A 19,893-nucleotide genomic window follows, 5' to 3' on the forward strand; every position below is an offset into this window, starting at 1 on the left:
GAAGTAATACTTCCATTAAATGATTTTGGCGCTTTGCCCGGCTTTTCTCGATTGCCGTGGTGCAGTAGCAATTGAAGTAATACTTTTGGTGTTGATGTCAACTGTGTAATGTCAGCTAGCATCAATTTTACAGCACAGTAGCTCAGGTCCCCATTAACTTATATGGTGTTCGCCATCTGGGATCAAGTTCAGGCGAAGTCCGGGTTCGAAACCAAACTTTTAACCAAAGTCCGAATGAACCCGGGGTCCACGGGTCCGCTCATCCCTAATTGTGAGCTGTACGAACACATGAATATTCATTCGATTTTCATCCAGAAATAAACAGATGGGTATTTTTTCAGCTGTATTGTCATCTGTATGACATTCGTTTTTATATATTAGCAGTTAATAAAATTAACAAGACCAAATGGCGCTTCCTATGCTAAGAATTACAATGTATCTGTCAATGTGGAATGCAACGTGGTTGATCTGTATGGAATCCAATTTTTTTTTTCCCACATTTATAGACTTGTTGTCACGGGTGGACAGACAGTCATGTGGTTTCTGGCCATAGAAGATCACAGCGTCTGGCTGTGCAGAATTCTCCCTGACTTTCCATTGTACCTGCTGTCAGTATTCATTGGTATAGGTAGCTTTCCTCCTGGATTCATCGCTCCCGCTTTTGGACCCAGCAGGAGCTCGCCTTCCACCCAACTGTTTGTCAGTATTCCCTTGGTGTTTAAATACCCCTTCCTTCCTTTGGGCTACCGCTGGTGATATTTTCAGTTCCTTCAAGCTCTGGTTGCAAGCAGGTGGCTTGTATTCCTCTGTAGTATCATTGCTGAAAGCTCTGCTGAACTTCTACCTCAGTCATCTGTAGATAAGTAGTTCATATTTTTCCCCTGTATGTTCTTTTTGAGTCTTCCATAGTGGTTAGTGGGGTTAATGAAGAGCTCATCCCATCTGTTCCCTATTTATGGCCCAGCACTAGGGATATCTAGGGTAAGGTATCCTGCTCGGCACGTAAGTGTAGAACCTATCTAGGGTGGTGAGGGACCTCAGGGACCAGCAGTAGGTTTGGTCAGGGGTCACCATCTTCCCTCTCCCTAGACACAGGGTTTCCCTTCCCTTTCGCTGTGCGCTTGGTACTTCTCCGTACCTAGCGTGACACTTGCATAGTCAAGTCTCACAGAAGGATGGAAGATATTAATGCTTGCTGTGGTTATTTTTTTTACACAGACTTTGTCCGTATGTAAAAAAAAAAAAATGTAATCTGAACATCCCTATTGCATAATTTTGGTCAGTACAGAATGACTGTTCAAACCAAGCATAGGTGCTCGGTGCACCCTCGGCATGACAAAAAACTTCAGTGCACCTTCCACCTGCTTCTTTTTTTTTTATCTCCGCCCTCTGGCTCTATAAATCCAGAGCTGTCAATCAAAGAGGACGAGGGCGGAAATACATGGAAAGCAAGTAGGTGGGAAAGTCCACTGAAGGTTTAGCCAAGTGTGCGCCGTGCCCCTGTGCTTAGTTTGAACAGTCATTATTTGCTGATCGACTCCTTTGTGGATTCCTCTTCTGTGGCCCTCAGAGATCACCGTAATGGGGAATTTGTAATATTCTCCCCTTCTAGAAGGAAAAGGATATGAGGAGCAGAATGGAGCAGTAAGGTGCCTGCACAGCCCGAAACTCTCTATTCAGGCTTATGGCTCTAATAGAGCAGCACTCGGCTATCTGTGTAGTTTCTGCACCATAGACTCTGAATGCAGTGGCAGCGAGTATGCACATCCATCCAGCCATCGCCTCTTGTGATTAGGAGAGAATAAGGGACAAGTTGCCTATTGTAATTGATGGAGAAGCCAAAGTGATCTGTGATAGGGTCAGGGGCAGACATACCATTGGTGCAGCCACACAAGGGCCCAAGTGGTAAGGGGGCCCATTTCCACTTCCAAAGAGTGGAATTTTGCCCTTTTAGGAGCTCTTGGGCTGCAAAGGGCCCATATATTCTTCTTGCGCAGGGGCCCTTTTCGATCTTTGTCAACCAGTGGATAGGGTGACATTTAATATGTAAACTGGACTACCCCTTTTAATTGCTTATTTAAAGGGAATGTGTCACCAGGTTTTTGCTCCCCCCCCTTCTGAAAGCAGCATAATGTAGAGACGGAGACCCTGATTCCAGCGATGTGTCACCAAGCTGTTTGCTGTCATTTTGATTAAAAATCAGTTTTCTCTGCTGCGGATCATGAATATCCGGGACTACCTGCAGCACGCCAAGTAGTCCTGTAATGATAATCTCCTGCTGATTAATCAGTGATTTTATCAAAACTACACTAAGCAGCCCAGTAAGTGACACATAACTGGAATCATGATCTCTGCCCTTACACTATACTGCTCTGAATTAGGTGCTGAAAACCTGATGACAGTCCCTTTTAATGCTACCATATGTAAATCATCACCATTCACCCTTCATCATTAACTGTCCCTGGTTGGGCCCCTGATTTAATTTCCTAAACACCTCCACCTTATACAGAAGCTTTTATGACTTTCCCATTGTAAATCCATAGACATTAAAGGATTATTCCTATCTCCAAGATCCTATCCCAATATGTATTAGGGGTAATAATAGCAAATACCTCCAAATAGAAATGTACTATAGTTCTCCTGATATAGCTATTTGTCTTACCTCATGTGCAGGGCATTGCAGCTCAGGTATTCATAGTTACAACCACTCCTATAGTGACAGTTGCTTATGGTTGTAACTATGGATACCTAATTTGCAATGCCCTGCAAATGAGGTAAGCGACACGGCTATATCAGGAGAATTATACTACATTTCTAATTGGAGGCATTTGCTAATATTATTATTAATACACCTACTATGTATTGGGATAGGATCTTGGAGATGGGAATACCCCTTTAATATTGAGATGGTTCCTTTGCACATATAGCAGGATGCACTCTGCTACGGAGATTTTCTACAAGATTTGGGGAATTTTTGGCCAGATGGGGTCAGACACTGATGTGGGTGGGGAGCGCCGGGCTTGCAAACCTTGTTCTGGCTTATCCTAAAGATGTAGGATAGGATGAGGTCTAGGTGCTTCCACATCAACCTCCCCCAACCATATCTTATGGACCTTGAGCACTGGGCAAAGTCATTTTGGAAAATAAAAGGACCATCCCAAAACTGTTCCGACAAAAATGGAAGCCATTATTGTTCAAGCTGAAGCATAAAAGAGAACCTGTCATGTTGAATCGTGTATGTGATCTGCAGGCAGGATATAATAGAGCAGGAGGAGCAGATCAGATTGATGGACATTTTTGTCTGAAACGTTTCTGTAAACCTTTCATTTTATCATTGAAGTTCCCAGTGTTTGTATACATGAGTCCAGTGGGTGGTCCTATTCAGTGATTGACAGTTTTCCCTTTGCATGCAGATAAAGCTGTCAATCACTAGTTGGACTGCCCACTGGACTCATCCCTAGTTGGACTGCCCACTGGACTCGTCACTAGTTGGACTCGTCACTATGTGGGCCGCCCACTGGACTCGTCACTAGTTGGACTCGTCACTAGGTGGGCCGCCCACTGGACTCGTCACTAGGTGGGCCGCCCACTGGACTCGTCACTAGGTGGGCCGCCCACTGGACTCGTCACTAGGTGGGCCGCCCACTGGACTCGTCACTAGGTGGGCCGCCCACTGGACTCGTCACTAGGTGGGCCGCCCACTGGACTCGTCACTAGGTGTGCCGCCCACTGGACTCGTCACTAGGTGGGCCGCCCACTGGACTCGTCACTAGGTGGGCCGCCCACTGGACTCGTCACTAGGTGGGCCGCCCACTGGACTCGTCACTAGGTGGGCCGCCCACTGGACTCGTCACTAGGTGGGCCGCCCACTGGACTCATTCTACAAACAGAAGATTTCAAAGAATAAAATACAAGTTATATTGAATAATTTCCAGTAAACCTACATATCATGCTGCTGTGCTTCACGTTCTCTGTAGCATGCCCTCCACAGATCAGACTGCACGTACTGCACATTGTGAAGTGTTTTCATTTAAGATTCCCCTTCACTGGCACTAATAGTCCAAGGCTGACCTATGAAAATTAAGCTCATATCGATATCCCTCATCTATCAAACTGTACAACTGGATCAATGTAGTCAGGCGGGGAACGTTCTCCTGGCAATCACCAAACCCAGACTCGTCCATAGAGAAGTGTGATTAGTCTCTCCACTAAACACCGATCTGCTGCTCCACAGTCCAGTGCTCTACACCGCTCCATCTGATGCTCGGCAATGTGCTTGGTGATGTAAGGCTGCATGCTCGGTCATGGAAACTCATATCATGAAGCTCCTGCCTGGTGCACAGGTTTAGTACTAATAAACCTACAAAAGCTTCTCCACCAGAGTAACAAGGTCCTAATGTATAGTCTATAAACCAAAAAAGTTTCCCTCATAACCCAATGTGATAGGGTAATTAAAGGGGAAAAAATGAAGAAGCAATAAATTATAATAATGCAGAATTTTATTAGTAGGAATAGTACAACAGCACAAAGGAGAAGAGGATTAAGCACATTGAAGCTTATGGAGTTATCCATTATATTCTATCTAGCGGTAGGAGCCCCTAGGACTTTATTCCTATATAGAATGAATAAGATCACATAAATATATCATAGTGCGAGACTGAGCTGAATGTGAACTGTTATATAGTGAAAAACAATAATATGGAAAAAATTAACCAAATGTAGTAAATATTTAAAGGGAATCTGTCACCAGGTTTTTGTCACCTAATCTGAGAGCAGCATGATGAAGGAAAAGAGACGCTGATTCCAGCGATGTGTCACTTACTGGGCTGCTTAGTGCAGTTTTGATGAAATTACTGATGAATCAGCAGTAGATTATCATTACAGGACTACTTGGCGTGCTGCAGGTAGTCCAGCATATAAATGAGCTCTGTATAACTGCTAGATCTGCAGCAGAGAAAACATTGACTTTATCAAAATGACAGCAAACAGCTCAGTGACACATCGCTGGAATCAGGGTCTCTGCCTTTACAGGGTGGGCCATAAGTATGGATACACCCTGGGTGGGCCATAAGTATCGATACACCCTGATAAAATGCATGGGAGGGGCAAAACATTTGAGGCCAGATGACACCCATGTCTGCCATCTGCAAAGCCACCATTTTGAATTCAACTTTACTTTTTTTTTTATCAGGGTGTATCCATACTTATGGCCCACCCTATACATTATGCTGCTCTCAGATGGGGGAGCAAAAACCTAATGACAGATTCCCTTTAAGCACGGTATGTTTCAGCTCAGTATTCAGGTAACAAAAGGGGCGACATTCATTAACTTACAAAAAGCAAGCAGAGATGTAAACTGTGTTGGTAAATATCTTGAGACATGTTGAGGTTAAATGAAGTCAGAGGGAGCAAAGACGGGCACAGGGCACTTTGACGCACGTTTCACCACTGCCGACTTCATCAGGAGTTGTGGCGCCGCTCACATTAGCGGTATTTTGCCGCAGGGCCGGATCCGGTACAAATGCATTCCAGCTCCATTCACCTCCAATCGAGTCGCGGCGGGATGTGGTCACATGCAGTTGCGTGCATCACGCAGCCGCATATGGTCGCATCTTGCCGCAATTCCATTGGAGGTGAATTGAGCTGAAACGCATTTGTAGTGGATCAGGCCCTGCGGCAAAATACCGCTGATGTGAGCGGCGCCTAATGGGTACTATTTATATAAAACAATTAGGCTGGGTGGCAAATCGACACAATCCCCGCAACATGATACTCAACCCCATGTGGTGAGGCGGCCGGTGCGCACCGAGCATGGTGAGAGAGAGGACGTCGTCTAGGGATGACCGACCGTGCTCATTACTCCATCGAGCAGCGGAGTTTCCCATTGACTTCCATTATAGTTGGTATCCGATTCGCGCCTGGGAAACACGATGCTCAATTGAATGAAGGGCATTAGTGATCGATGATTAAAGCACAGATAGTCTATAAACCCATCACGATATATGATGAGGTCACAAGCGAGTCCATAGAACAGGAGCCAAGGATGGAGGATCTCTCCTTTCTCGGAAAGATATAGGAATAATTTTTAGTCCTGGTCCATTAAATAAGGCTTCTTCAGTATAGCAGTCATACGGTCCATATAATGGTATGGAATTCCTAGAATTTAAGGATTTTAGTCCATCACTTCATCGTTCACGGAAGAATCTTTCGCTAAAAGTCTTTGGTTTGAAATCCATTTCCTATATGTGTTAATAATGAAAAGGAATAATAGCGGAAAGATAAAATATTCATCCATCTAGCCATCGTGTAGAGAGGAATCTTAAACAATGGAGTCCATCTGAACCGGAGAGGAGTGTGGACACGGAAAATTTAAGAAGACGACTTCCATCCAAGCCATAGTGACTATCACCTGCATCCTTGATTGTTCACTTAAGGCCACATTGAGCCATAGAGAAGGTAAACGGCCTATGGAAACATAACATGAGAAAATATAACACCACAATTTGAACCCAAAAAATAACACTAATTCAAAGAAAAAATGTGAAACTGACAAATTTGTGGAGTTGTCTCAACCATATAGAGAGTAAACAACCTTTTTGAAGAAGTCTCTACCCCTTATTCCCTTGTACAGTAAAGTCCTTTTGGATTGCAGTTATGAAAGAGATAGAAGCGTGTGGGTGTCATGCCCTGTCCGGATCCGCACACGCAGATTACTACTAAGACGTCAGACTCTGTTCACATTGCAGAGTCCGACAGGCAACCTGGTCTCTCTTAAGTACTTACCTCGGCTGGACGTCGGCTGAGTTGTTTTACTGCTCCAAGCCATGCAGGAGTTAATCCTTTTCGGAGCAATGTGTTGCTCTTCTGAGAACCAGGTTGCTGATTGCATTCCAAAGCTGGTCTCCTCCTATTTAAGGCTGGGGACTAGTAGGAGACTGCTGAAGATAGTTTGTGCGTAGCTGTTGTGATATCCCGGCATCTGTGGCAAACTTCCATTTGATGAACAGCGATTTGTTGTCTGTGCAGCAAGAAAGTTCCTTGGTGTGGCTTTCTCCCTCCCCTTTGGTGTATCCCCTCTGGTGTCTATTTGTCTCCCCTCTGTGGATATTTGCAGTGTGTGTGTGAGTTGCAGTTTTACCCCCTGGTCTTTCTCATGTGGGAGGTTCATTACTTTGTGTCCTGCCCACCCCGAAGTTAGGGGTGCGGGAGTATTACCGTATTTTTCGGACCATAAGACGCACTTTTTTCCCCCCAAATGTTGGGGGAAAGTTGGGGGTGCGTCTTATGGTCTGACTATAGGGCTGCGGCTGGGAATGAGGGTGCTGCAGGTCATCGGGGGCACGAGCAGGCAGCAGCAGCGCCTGCTCGTGACCACGTGGGCCCGCCCATTACATCCTCCCGCCCATCTCTCAGCGCTGAAGCCGGCACTGACAGGTGGGCGGGAGGATGAGCGGGGACGCGCGCATAGTAAAGAGCCGGCCGCATGATCACCTCTGGCAATTACAGCCTGGAGTGATCATGTGCGGCTGTATTCACTGCCCCCCGCGCGTCATTACCAGCGCGGGGTGCAGTGAATCAGTACACTCACCCGTCCCCGTGTGTGGAGCCGTCCCCCTGCTGCACGCGATGTTTTCCTGTCTGTGCCGGTCAGCTGATCGGCACAGACAGGAAGACATCGCGTGCTGCAGGGGAACGGCTCCACACACACAGGTCAGCGGCGCAGAGAGGAAGATGATCGGCTGCAGGGAGTGAGGAAAAGGTGAGTATAAACGTTTATTTTTTTCTCTGTGCTATAGGATACAGGCCATATACCAGGATGGTATATGAGCACGATGGGGGCATATAGCAGGATGGGAGTATATGAGCTGGATGGGGGGGGGCATGTGAACAGGCTGGATGGGGGGGGCATGTGAACAGGCTGGATGGGGGGGGCATGTGAACAGGCTGGATGGGGGGGGCATGTGAACAGGCTGGATGGGGGGGGCATGTGAACAGGCTGGATGGGGGGGGGGGGGCATGTGAACAGGCTGGATGGGGGGGGGGGGCATGTGAACAGGCTGGATGGGGGGGGGGCATGTGAACAGGCTGGATGGGGGGGGGGCATGTGAACAGGCTGGATGGGGGGGGGGCATGTGAACAGGCTGGATGGGGGGGGGCATGTGAACAGGCTGGATGGGGGGGGGCATGTGAACAGGCTGGATGGGGGGGGGGCATGTGAACAGGCTGGATGGGGGGGGGGGCATGTGAACAGGTTGGATGGGGGGGGGGCATGTGAACAGGTTGGATGGGGGGGGGCATGTGAACAGGCTGGATGGGGGGGGGGGCATGTGAACAGGCTGGATGGGGGGGGGGCATGTGAACAGGCTGGATGGGGGGGGGGCATGTGAACAGGCTGGATGGGGGGGGGGCATGTGAACAGGCTGGATGGGGGGGGGGCATGTGAACAGGCTGGATGGGGGGGGGGGGGGGCATGTGAACAGGCTGGATGGGGGGGGGGCATGTGAACAGGCTGGATGGGGGGGGGGCATGTGAACAGGCTGGATGGGGGGGGGGGCATGTGAACAGGCTGGATGGGGGGGGGGGGGCATGTGAACAGGCTGGATGGGGGGGGGGCATGTGAACAGGCTGGATGGGGGGGGGAGCATGTGAACAGGCTGGATGGGGGGGGGGCATGTGAACAGGCTGGATGGGGGGGGGGGGGCATGTGAACAGGCTGGATGGGGGGGGGCATGTGAACAGGCTGGATGGGGGGGGGCATGTGAACAGGCTGGATGGGGGGGGGAGCATGTGAACAGGCTGGATGGGGGGGGGGGCATGTGAACAGGCTGGATGGGGGGGGGGGCATGTGAACAGGCTGGATGGGGGGGGGGCATGTGAACAGGCTGGATGGGGGGGGGGGCATGTGAACACGCTGGATGGGGGGGGGGCATGTGAACACGCTGGATGGGGGTTTATAGCAGGATCATATACAAGGCAGGAGGATCATTACCAGGATGGGGTACCTTAGTAGAGAATTTGGGGACATTACCCCATAACAGTTTCAGCAGCAGATCCTCGCCCTATAACAGTGTGTCATGACCACATTTTTTGCTTAAAGTTTTATTTTCCCATTTTCCTCCTCTAAAACCAGGGTGCGTCTTATAGTCCGGTGCGTCTTATAGTCCGAAAAATACGGTAGGTTAGGGCCCAGCAGGAGACTGGGCCAGATTTGCAGCCCGGACCTCCCTACCTTCAAGGGTACCTCCGGGGTGCGTTAGAGCGCAAAGGTCCAGTCTTAGGGCCAGCATAGGTTCTCCTGTGTGCCTTAGTCACCCTTCACATTGGGGATAGTTTTAAGTATCAGGTTAACGGCAATGTGCTATGTTTTTTATGTCTCTAGTACCCTTAGGTCCCTTTCATATTATGTTCTGATCTCCGTTGTGGTCCTTTTGGGGTTTCCTTCCAAACTCCCCACAAAATGGGTTTCGGACATATGCACCGACGGGGCCATTGATTATAATGGCGCATATGGAATCACCGTGTTGTGCACCATTTTCCAGAATATACATTTTTTGGAGGTGGACACCCAGACAAAGTACTGCATGATTAAAGTGAATCTGTCAGTAGGTTTTTGCTATGTAATCCGAGATCAGCATGTAAAGGCAGAGAAGCTATTTCCAGTGATGCATCACTTTTTGGGCTGTTTGGTGCAGTTTTCAAAGAATCCCTGTTTTCTCTGCCATAGATTTAGCAAAGCGAAGACCTATGGTCTGTGTATAAATCCACCCACAGCACTGATTGGCAGCTTCCTGTGTACATTGTCAGCATGCTGCCAATCAGTGGTGGGGGCGGGATTACAGAGATTATCTGGACTAGTTTGCACATGAAACCTAGTCCTCTAATTAGATAACGTTTTATTAGCAGGAGATTATAAAGTCTGGCTAAACCAGCCAAACCGAACGTCCACAGGTCCGCTCATCTCTACATATGAACAGGCCCGAATCAATACAAATTTTGTTTGCAACTTTTTAAGCAATTCTATCTTGTACATGGCTCATTTTTGGAGATCTTATCAGATACTTAGATTTTAATATTCCATTATCTTGTGTAATCTTACACCGTACAACATAGAATTCCAAAGAAGAGAAGATCTAACGTTGCAGTCCGAGAAATAATCTTACCAAACCCTATATTCTTGTGACAACTAGAATGAAGTCACCAGTGACAATTCCCTGTATTTCTGCTCCGCGTTCCTGAAAACCGTAGGTAATGACCTTACTCAACTTTACCCAATGTCCTCTCTGCCGCACTGAGCTGCATAACAATCTTTAGAAGCCTAACAATTTAGGATTTCAATTCCCGTGGCTCAATGAAGCCGTGTCCTCATTTTCCACCATGTTGATAATGTTTTGTGTGCCGCGAATGCTGATACTCGTTCCCTCCTTTCGCTGTCCTTCCGAGCCATAGGTCTGAAGAGGTTCAAAGTTACCTTGAAAATGGCATAAGACAGCAAAAACCCACAGAGAGAAGTAAAAAATAAAACATTGAAGAGCAGTCAATACGGAGACAACAGAGATGATTTATGAAACATCATAGAAAAAACCTACCGTAAATACCGGTCAATGTTATATCCAATGAGAAACAAACACAAGCTAGAAGAAACCAACTTAGGATCACAACTGATCAAGATGTCCATTGCGGTGCACGGGAAGCACAAAGGGTCTATGGTTGTCATTTTAGAGTGGTTTTACAAAGGATTGGGGGAAACGTATTACCTAATCTGGTGATAGACAGTAAGTAAAATTAGTTAATTGCATAAAACTAAAGGTATCGGTTTATCAGAATTTCTTTTGACCTCATATGAAGTCATATATTGGAGAATGGTGGGGACAGTGTTTCTCAACTCCAGTCCTCAACAGATCATGTTTTCAGGTTTTCCTCAATCAGGTTTTTAGGATTTCCTTAATTTTGCACCGGTGATGGAATTATTCCCCGTCGAATATTGATGAAAACCTGGAAACATGATCTGTTGGTGGGTCTTGAGGACTGGAGTTGAGAAACACTCCTCTAGTAGAAGCTACTTAAAAGACTAGTTCTCACTGAATCATCGGAGTCTTATTGTATTCGACCCTTGGGTACCCTATGGTTCATCAGGGAAAGGGTTCTCTAGTCCATTATTTCCCCAGCCATGGTAATTTTCTTATGTCTCTCTTATTCCCTGTCGAATATTGATAAAAACCTGGAAACATGATCTGCTGGTGGGTCTTGAGAACTGGAGTTGAGAAACACTGCTCTAGTAGAAGCTACTTAGAAGACTAGTTCTCACTGAATCATCGGAGTCTGATTATTGTATTCGACCCTTGGGTACCCAAGTGAAAGGGCTCTCTAGTCAATTATTTCCCCAGCCATGGTGGTTTTCTTATGTCTCTTTTATTCCCTGTCGAATATTGAGGAAAACCTGAAAACATGATCTGTTGGTGGGTCTTGAGGACTGGAGTTGAGAAACACTGCTCTAGTAGAAGTTGCTTAGAAGACTAGTTCTCACTGAATCATCGAAGTCTGATCAGTGTATTCGACCCTTGGGTACCCTATAGTTCATCGTGGAAAGGGCTCTCTAGTCCACTATTTCCCTAGGCATAGTGGCTCTCTTATGTCTCTTTGAATGGTACTACCGCTCAACAAGAATAAGCAATAAAGGGATGTTGCCTACATCTTCGTTTGATCATGGTAATTCCAGTGGTTGTATCCCCCCAACAATCGTGCATTGATAAGTAATCAATATAGAGTATATTCCTGTAAAATATCTTGAGTCATGTAGTATAGGATTGACGACCTAATGTGGTAAGGTTTATCTACCACCAACTAGTGTAAGGAGTTTTATAGGCCAGGCAGTGCTTCTTAGCGCTCTTCCCAAAGACAAACTACGATTCTAAAGCCCCCCCTCATACACATTAGACTAATGTTGGCCATACACCCTGTTGGCTCACACTGTAATGGGTATCAGCTGACACATTGTTGTATGGGTGGACCGGTCAGCCCATTGCCAGAGGAGATATCGATTAGGAATTCGACGATTTTGGACTCCCGATTGCATTTTTTTCTCCTGACGATAAGCCGTGGGCAGAGATGTCTTTCGGCAACTTTCTCTTGAAAGATGATAGGAGCGCACAACCTGTGTATGGGATAGATGGCTGCCGGATGAAAAATTGTCTGAAGCATCGGTTGGACAACAGCCATCTGATGTGTAATGTGGGGCTCTTAAGTCATAATGCAAGACATGTTAACGACATGGACCTTGATTAATAGGGCATCTATCGCCAATAGGTGGCAGTGAAAACAGTTTCCTTCGTTTGAGGAAGTGCTAATTTCTATTACCTTACTGAGTGTGTGTATATACTATATCACAAAAGTGAGTACACCCAGGGCTGTATTTTGCCTTCGTGCTGCCCTAGGCACTTTAAGTGGTTGCGCCCCTTAGTGACAACGTATCACTGAGTTTTCGCACACGACATCTGTTTAAGGCAGATCTACTCTGTAAAACACTTGAAAAAGTATCAATGAGAAACGAAGGGCACTAACCCCCCCCCAATGGGGATCACCACGGGCACATCAAAACATAGCATGAGTATAAAATATTCCCACCACACCGTCCCCACTTATATACTGTGACTGTCACACTGCCCCTAATAAACTACACACTGCCCTCCCTTATAAATTATACCCACCACACCTTCCTCAATTATGAAATATGATCTGCACATTGAACTCACATCATGCTGCCCCCTCCTCACAATGTCCCATGCATGCTGCCCCCTCCTCACAATGTCCCATGCATGCTGCCCCCTCCTCACAATGTCCCATGCATGCTGCCCCCTCCTCCCAATGTCCCATGCATGCTGCCCCTTCCTCACAGTGTCCCATGCATGCTGCCCCCTCCTCACAATGTCCCATGCATGCTGCCCCCTCCTCACAATGTCCCATGCATGCTGCCCCCTCCTCACAATGTCCCATGCATTCTGCCCCCTCATCCCAATGTCCCATGCATGCTGCTCCCTCCTCACAATGTCCCATGCATGCTGTCCCCCCTCACAATGTCCCATGCATGTTGCCCCTCCTCCCAAAGTCCCATGCATGCTGCCCCCTCCTCACAATGTCCCATGCGTGCTGCCCCCTCCTCACAATGTCCCATGCGTGCTGCCCCCTCCTCACAATGTCCTATGCATGCTGCCCCCTCCTCACAGTGTCCCATGCATGCTGCCCCCTCCTCACAGTGTCCCATGCATGCTGCTCCCTCCTCACAATGTCCCATGCATGCTGTCCCCCCTCACAATGTCCCATGCATGTTGCCCCTCCTCCCAAAGTCCCATGCGTGCTGCCCCCTCCTCACAATGTCCCATGCGTGCTGCCCCCTCCTCACAATGTCCCATGCGTGCTGCCCCCTCCTCACAATGTCCCATGCGTGCTTCCCCCTCCTCACAATGTCCCATGCATGCTTCTCCGTCCTCACAATGTCCCATGCATGCTGCCCCCTCCTCACAATGTCCCATGCATGCTGCCCCCTCCTCACAATGTCCCATGCATGCTTCCCCCTCCTCACAATGTCCCATGCATGCTTCTCCGTCCTCACAGTGTCCCATGCATGCTTCTCCCTCCTCACAGTGTCCCATGCATGCTGCTCCCTCCTCACAGTTTCCCATGCATGCTGTTCCCTCCTCACAATGTCCCATGCGTGCTGCCTCTCTCCATGAGCTCCTAATGCTGCCTTCCTCTTTTCCATAATGACACCTCCATGCTGCCCCATTCATCATACTAAGACCACCACACTAACGCTTATGCTGAGACACCCCCCCACACACACACTACCCCACTCTTGATATTGACTCCCCTACATTGCTCCACTCCATACTGAGCCCACACATGCTGCCCCTTCTCCATAATGTGCTCCCAATGCTGCCCCCCCTCATTCTGAGTCCTTACACTCCCCCCCATCGATTTTGTCATTGCACTATCCCTCAACCCTTGTCCTCTGTCTCTAGGATTGGCGCCTCTCTCCCATTCCCCCAGCAGCAGCCGCTCTCCCCCGCCTTCACCAGCAGCCTCTCCCCCAGCATCAGCCTCTCTCCCCCCAGCCCCCCCAGCATCAACCTCTCTCCCCCCAGCGTCAGCCTCTCTTCTCCCAGCCTCCCCCAGCATCAGCCTCACTCCTCCCAGCCTCCCCCAGCATCAGCCCCCCCAGCATCAGCCTCCTCCAGCATCAGCCTCCCCCAGCATCAGCCTCCCCCCTCACAGCCTCTCCCAGTATCAGCCTCCCCCAGCATCAGCCTCTCTTCTCCCAGCCTCCCCCAGCATCAGCCTCTCTCCTCCCAGCCTCCCCCAGCATCAGCCTCCCCCTCCCAGCCTCCCCCAGCATCAGCCTTTCTCCTCCCAGCCTCCCTCCTCCCAGCCTCCCCCCTCCCAGCCTCCCTCAGCATCAGCCTCCCTCCTCCCAGCCTCCCCCAGCATCAGCCTCCCTCCTCCCAGCCTCCCCCAGCACCAGCCTCTCTCCTCCCAGCCTCCCCCAGCATCAGCCTCCCTCCTCCCAGCCTCCCCCAGCACCAGCCTCTCTCCTCCCAGCCTCCCCCAGCATCAGCCTCACTCCTCCCAGCCTCCCCCAGCATCAGCCTCCCCCAGTATCAGCTTCTCTCCTCCCAGCCTCCCCCTCTCTCCTCCCAGCCTCCCCCAGCATCAGCCTCCCTCAGCATCAGCCTCTCTCCTCCCAGCCTCCCCCAGCATCAGCCTCCCTCAGCATCAGCCTCTCACCTCCCAGCCTCCCCCAGCATCAGCCTCTCTCCTCCCAGCCTCCCCCAGCATCAGCCTCCCTCAGCATCAGCCTCCCTCCTCCCAGCCTCCCCCAGAATCAGCCTCCCCCAGCATCAGCCTCCCCCCTCCTAGCCTCCCCCCTCCTAGCCTCCCCCAGCATCAGCCTCTCTCCTCCCAGCCTCCCCCAGCATCAGCCTCCCTCAGCATCAGCCTCCCTCCTCCCAGCCTCCCCCAGCATCAGCCTCCCCTCTCCTAGCCTCCCCCAGCATCAGCCTCTCTCCTCCCAGTCTCCCCCAGCATCAGCCTCCCTCAGCATCGGCCTCTCTCCTCCGAGCCTCCCGAAGCATCAGCCTCTCTCAGCATCAGCCTTTTTCCTCCCAGTCTCCCCCAGCATCAGCCTCTCTCCTCCCAGCCTCTCCCAGCATCAGCCTCTCTCCTCCCAGCCTCCCCCAGCATCAGCCTCTCTCCTCCCAGCCTCCCCCAGCATCAGCCTCCCTTAGCATCAGCCTCTCTCCTCCGAGCCTCCCGAAGCATCAGCCTCTCCCAGCATCAGCCTCCCTCAGCATCAGCCTCTTTCCTCCCAGCCTTCACCAGCATCAGCCTCTCTCCTCCCAGCCTCCCCCTCCCAGACTCCCTCAGCATCAGCCTTCCTCCTCCCAGCCTCCCCCAGCATCAGCCTCCCCCAGCACCAGCCTCCCCCAGCATCAGCCTCTCTCCTCCCAGCCTCCCCCAGCATCAGCCTCTCTCCTCCCAGCCTCCCCCATCATCAGCCTCTCTCCTCCCAGCCTCCCCCAGCATCAGCTTCTCTCCTCCCAGCCTCCCCCAGCATCAGCCTCCCTCAGCATCAGCCTCCCTCAGCATCAGCCTCCCTCAGCATCAGCCTCCCTCCTCCCAGCCTCCCCCAGCGTCAGCCTCCCCCCATCCCAGCCTTCCGCAACATCAGTCTCCCCCCTCCCAGCCTCCCCCAGCATCAGACTCTCTCCTCCCAGCCTCCCCCAGTATCAGCTTCTCTTCCCCCAAGTCTCCCCCAGTATCAGCCTCTCTCCTCCCATCCCATACGCAGATCTCCAGTCTGCATTAGAGACACCCCCACGCTCCTTATTAATCTTCAGCTCTGCGAGCACTTACCTGCTCCAGGGCCCGCCGTCATCTTCCTGGCTCACGTGAGTATCCTCTTCTGACACCGGCTTCCATCGCGGCGTCCTGCTGTGAGCTCTGCATGTGAAATCCACACAGCATTGGACGCAGCACAGAGGAAGGAGCTGATTGGCGCGCCAGTGACCCCGGAAGTGCAGGCGCCGGCAGTTCCGGGGTCAATCAGCTCTCTGTGCCCGTCCGCCGCAGTTTGTCTGCATTCACGTCTTAATTGAAGCGGATACAAATAACAAATAAATAAAGGTGCGCCTCTCCCCCCTCCCCCCTCCGAAAATACAGCGGATTTAATGAATGTGTAAAAAAAAAAATAATTTTTTTTTTTTACTGCTAGAAGGTGCCGCCCCCTGCATCCTGCCGCCCTAGGCACGGGACCACGGATGCCTAATGGTAAATACGGCCCTGAGTACACCCCTCATATTTTTGTCGATATTTTAGCATATCTGTTCATGGGACAGCACTGAAGATCTGACTTCTTGATACAATGTAAGGCCTGCGACACACATCCGTGCCTCCGGTACGTGTGCCTTTTCTTTCACGTACTGGAGACACGGGCCCACGTGGTCCTATGTATTGTTATTGTTTTGGACACACGTAAGTATTCAGGAAAGGAACGTGTGTCCGTTCCGTACTTACGTGTGTCTGTTTTCTAAAAACGCTGACCTGTCCGTGTTGCTCCGACAGCACGGGTGTCACACGGCCCGCACTCGTACCACAAAGATGTAGTGCGGATGCGGGCCCGTGTGACACGCGCCGGAGGAACACACGTGTCAGTGTAAAAATAATAAAAACACATACTACCTCCACCATACCTGTAGTCTCTGCCGCGGCTGTCACCTGCATCTGTCCCCCAGTGAATCTGAACAACGCTTCCTCACTGGGGGCCGGAAGCAGCGTCAGCGGGGCGTGTCTTTGGCCGGACGCTGTCATTCAGCACCACAGACCGCGCCCGATGATGCAGGTAAGGCGGGGCTTTCCGTTCTCCGTGTGTTATTACGTATAACACATGGAGAACATGTATGTGCCATAAACACGGCACACAGGGACCAAACTACCCCTTTAACACGTATGTGACAAAAACGTTTCGTTTTGTCACGCAAGTGTGGCAAAGGCCTAAAGTAGTCAGAGTGCAGCTTGTATAACACCATATGCCTGTGGGAGAATTTTTCCGCGGAAAACCCGCGGATTTTCTAGATTTTCCAGATATATCTGCAGGTTTACGCAAATACAGACACTCCCCATGTTATCCTATGGGATTTGGGGAGTGCTGTATGAATGCTGCCAAATTTGCGGCTGCGGAAAATGCCTCGCAGCTGCACGTAACGGCATGTCAATTATTCATGCGGAATTCCCGCTCATCCACTATGGAGATACAGGGCGGGAATTCTGCACTGTTTCCGCAGGTTTACTGCAACAACTCCGCAGATATAACGCAGCAATTGATAGCTGCGGATTCCGGGGAGTTGCTGCGTGAACCTGCGGAAATACCTGCAGAAAAGTCTGCAGGTACGATCTCCCGTGAGCACATGGCCTAACAGTGTAAATTTGCTGTGCCCTCTAAATAACTCAGCGCATAGTCATTAACATCTAAACCGCTGGCAAGAAGCGAAAGTACACTCCTAGGTGAAAATGGCCAAATTGTGCCCAATTAGCCATTTCCCTCCCCCAGTGTCATGTGACTCATTAGTGTTACAAGGTCTCAGGTGTGTTAAATTTGGTGTCCGTGCTCAGACTATACGTCACAGGCTGGTTTCAGACGTCCGTGTTTTAGGTACGTGTGACATCCGTTTTTAACACGGATGTCACACGTACCCATGTTACCCTATTGTGCACTCACACGGTCATGTTTTCACATGGACTGTGTGGCCCCGCTATTTCAGACGGAGATGTGCCCATTATTTCTCCGGCAGCACGGGTGTCACACGGACCGTACACTGATGTGCTCCGTGTGGCATCAGTGTGACACGGACCGGAGAAAACACGGGTTTTTAAATAAAAGATTTTCTATATTTAACTGCATCCAGCGATGCTGTCTCCCGCTCATTATTCTCATTGATTATTCACTGCAGTGAGCAGCTGAAAGCCGGAACATCAAAGGGGACAGCGCTGGTAACAGCACCTTGGGGACAGCATCGCTAGTGACAGGTGAGTATCCTGCCAGCACTGTGTGTGCAGGGACGTCCAGGAGGTCATCGGATTTCTCAATGAACTTTGATGACCTCCTGATGATACCCCTGCAACAACTGCACTACAGCGAGTGTCACGATGGTGACTTCCAGGGGTTCATGAGAGTTCATAGGGAAACTCAGATAATCCCCTAGATGTCACTGCACAAACTTCTGTATACTCACCTGTCGTTGCCCCCGCGATGCTTCGTCCGGCTTCCAGATCCACGGGCAGTGAATAATCAATGAAAATAATGAGTGGCAGCAGAGCTGGAGACAGCATCGCTGGATTCAGGTAACTATAGAACATCTTTTCATTGCAGAGACACGTGTTGCACCCGGTACGCGTCATATGTATGCAAACACGGATGTCACATGTATGACACACGTGTGACTGGTACCTCATTAAACACGGATGTCTGAAACCAGCCGTACACTGCATCCAATTAGTCTACATGACTGTTGTCCTAGAAGGAAGCCTCGTCTAAAAATTATGCACAAGAAAGTCTGCAAACAGTTTGCTGGAGACAAGTAGACTAAGGACATGAATATTGGGACCATATCCTCTGGTCTAATGACACCAAAATAAACTTATATGGTTCAGATGGTGTCAGGCATGTGAGAACGACAAAGACAATTGTGTCCTGCCTACAGTCAGGCATGATGGAGGACGGTCATGGTTTGGGGCTGCATGAGTGCTACTGGCTGTGCTGTGAATTTTTTCAATTCTTCAGAGAGACTATGGAGTATAGAGCTGAAATTTTTCATAGTCCTACCCCTTTTAGTGGCCATACCACTTTCTTCATGCATCTGGATGCCAGAGCTCAAGGGAAGCATGAATGCCGACATATCTTGTGACATACTGAAGTAGAGCATGATCCTTCGTATTCCAACATAACAACCTCAAACACACCTCCAAGATGACCACTGTCTTGGTAAAGAAACTGAGGGTAAAGGTGGCCAAGCATCTCCAGACATAAACCCTATTGAGCATCTCTGGGGCCTCCTGAAGCGGAAGGTGGAGGAGCGCAAGGTCTCTAACATCCACCAGCTCTGTGATGTCGTCATGGAGGATGGAAGAGGATCCAGCCGCTCCGTTGAAGCTCTAGTGATCTCCATGTCCAACAGATGAGGCAGTGCTGGAAAATAATGGTGGCCACACAAGATATTGACACTCTGGGTACAATTTAGCCATTTTCACTTAGAGATGTACTCACTTTTGTTGCCTTAGGTTCAGACATTAATGGCTGTGTGTTATTATTTAGAGGACACCAAATTTACACTGTCATACAAGCTGCACACTGACACTGTACATTGTATCACAGGGTCAGATCTTCAGTGTTGCCCCGTGAAGAAAAGCAGAAACCCCCAAAAGAGAGAAGAGAGCTCTTCAAAAAAATTGCACTAACCAGACCTCTAACAACTACAACTGGCATGTGCCGATGGTGGAGGTGCTCATCTGGATGCCAGAGCTTGGTCTTTTAAGTTAAGTATTGAAACTGCTGTTTCTCGATATATTTCAAGAGGTTTGAGATCTTGCAGCGCTCATCCTGCCCTTTCCCTGGGGGCCACCAAACCTGCCGTCGCAGTTGCTAATATGCTGTATCGTAAAGACAGGACTTCTGTTGTAAAGGGCTTGGGACAACATTGAGACTCCCACATCATGACATTGTGTGATGCTTAGTAAACATCACAGAAAAACAAACCGCCATTACTAACATATGGTCCAATTACCAATGCACTAGCAGGATGCAGCAGACCCCCATGATAAAGGGGGGCAGCACAGGTGCAAAATACT

At 49.7% G+C, this 19,893-nt stretch overlaps 1 long non-coding RNA gene across 1 annotated transcript in view; it reads left to right on the plus strand.

Annotated features, from left to right (window-relative positions):
* Positions 1-19,556, plus strand: part of LOC142246175 (uncharacterized) — a 32,326-nt gene extending 12,770 nt beyond the window's left edge. Inside the window, exon 3 of the long non-coding RNA XR_012724884.1 lies at positions 19,421-19,556. This is a non-coding gene — a long non-coding RNA (uncharacterized LOC142246175). The remainder of the gene's footprint in view (positions 1-19,420) is intronic.
* The last annotated feature ends 337 nt before the right edge of the window (positions 19,557-19,893 follow it).

This window comes from Anomaloglossus baeobatrachus, chromosome 7, assembly GCF_048569485.1.
Source record: "Anomaloglossus baeobatrachus isolate aAnoBae1 chromosome 7, aAnoBae1.hap1, whole genome shotgun sequence".
Taxonomy (NCBI): Eukaryota; Metazoa; Chordata; class Amphibia; order Anura; family Aromobatidae; genus Anomaloglossus; species Anomaloglossus baeobatrachus.